This window comes from Tarenaya hassleriana, unplaced genomic scaffold (assembly GCF_000463585.1).
Source record: "Tarenaya hassleriana unplaced genomic scaffold, ASM46358v1 Cleome229, whole genome shotgun sequence".
Lineage (NCBI taxonomy): Eukaryota > Viridiplantae > Streptophyta > Magnoliopsida > Brassicales > Cleomaceae > Tarenaya > Tarenaya hassleriana.
The window spans coordinates 57,751-59,791 of NW_010965619.1; the positions used below are offsets into that span (position 1 = coordinate 57,751).

Sequence of the window (2,041 nt, forward strand, 5' to 3'; positions counted from 1 at the left end):
CCTCATGATAAAAGAAGTACCCAAAAGTGCTGCGAATGCAAACGGAGAGATACATGGCATCAAGAAAGAGGCATTCGAAGTCAAGAAAATCATTGAGGACTCCAACAACACAAAAGTGATGGAAATCAATGAAGAAGCCGATAAATCGGAGAATGTGATAGTAGGCAAGAACTTGAACGAAGTCAAACGGGAGATAGGAATGATACGATTGGATTGGTTTAAGCAAATAAAAGTCACGTCCAAGAAGAAAAATGATGGCTTCAAGGGTGTAAGCAAACCTTCGACGATGACGAATGACATCACCAACGACCGCACTTGCATCATAAGTCAAAAACTTGGAGCAACCGGTAATTTCGTTCCTACTTTTATTCTTGTGTATGATTCATATTTTGATGAGTATGTTATGAATCTTGAGCAACAAATGCGAACTTTCCAAATGGATTACATCTTTCAAAGACAAATCCAATCATAGGTCTCTTTGCTTGAAATTGCAATTTTTACACCTCGAAACAATGCTCGTAATCTGACTGAAGAACATCCGACGATTACATCTCATTGCAATCAAACTTAACAACCTATTTCGTGTCTTGCAGGAGATCGATTAGGGTCACGACTTGGAAAGGCTCTTCGGCGTCCTGAATCACAGCCTTCCCCCACGGTTGTATTGTTCCTTTCATTCACTTTGATCATTTCGAAATCTGTTTGCATTTGTGTCATTACCGATCGTATTGTTGAGTGGTTGTTGTTCGTTTCCGAATTGTTCTTTTGGCAAGAGGTACCAAGCACGAATCTGGGTAAATTGTTAGTTGAGAGACTTTTTGTGTTCCATAATTGAGCTTAGAAACAGATTGAAAACATCTAAGTACTTCTGAAACTATTTAGGAACCAAAACGTTACTTGTTGCGTGAAGTGCACGTTGTAGCTTGTACATGACATTGTTGCACGTTGAACGTTTCTGCTATATTTGTTCGGACTTAGTGCTGCACGTTTTGTTACTTGCATATACCATGGCTTGCTTTCTCAGTATCGATGGCAAACGTATCCAGTGACAGTTCGGTTTATAGGATGATCCAGCAAATTCAAGATCGTCTCACACGACTTGAGGAGGTGAGCGAACCCGTGGAATTTGCTAGGGAGCTAAACAAACAAAGTGAGGGGAAGAGAACCATGCCTAAAAATCTAAAGAGGCCTCACCATGAACCCCTCGATGATGGCCGATTCAAGGATCCATATGACCGAGAATATCGTCGACCAACACGTGATGAGAGGGCTGATCCAAAGTTCAAACCTTTCGTGTTTACTGGAAAGAAAGATCCCAAGGAATATCTCGAGTGGGAGCGCCAAATGGATGCCAATTTCGAATGTTATTCCTTGACGAACAGAAGGAAGATTCACTATGCGGCTGCCCATCTTGCCGAAGATGCCATCACATGGTGGGAACGAGAAGAAAGCAATCGACGCCGTGCACATTATGATCCGGTTTCCACTTGGAAGGAGATGAAAATACTCATACGAAAAAGGTATGTATCTCGACATTATCTTCGTGAATTACAATATAGATTTGACAACATCGTGCAGGGAGACAAGACGGTTGAGGACTATTTTGGAGAATTTGAACAACTCCTTGCTTACTTGAGAATCGACGACAATGAAGAAGATCTCATGGTTTTATCGGCTTCTTCATTGATTTCCATCACTTTTGTGTTGTTGGAGTCCTCAATGATTTTCTTGACTTCGAATGCCTCTTTCTTGATGCCATGTATCTCTCCGTTTGCATTCGCAGCACTTTTGGGTACTTCTTTTATCATGAGGTCGGGATCTTCGACCGGTTCCTCTTTCTCTTCGTTCACGTACTCTATTTCTTTCTTGAACATAACCTCATACGTATCTTCAAGCTTTACCACATCATCAACTATGGACTTTGATTCCCCGTCATCCTTGATGATTTCTCGTTGGTTGGGACATTCTCGTACCAAATGATCTTGGTCCCTACACTTAGAACAAATAACCTCACGTTTATGATTAATATATGAGGAAAATG

The 2,041-nt window shown here is 41.2% G+C and overlaps 1 pseudogene; it reads right to left on the bottom strand.

The window, feature by feature from the left end:
* LOC104815206 overlaps nt 1-2,041 on the bottom strand; it is an 84,985-nt pseudogene that overhangs the window by 19,783 nt on the left and 63,161 nt on the right.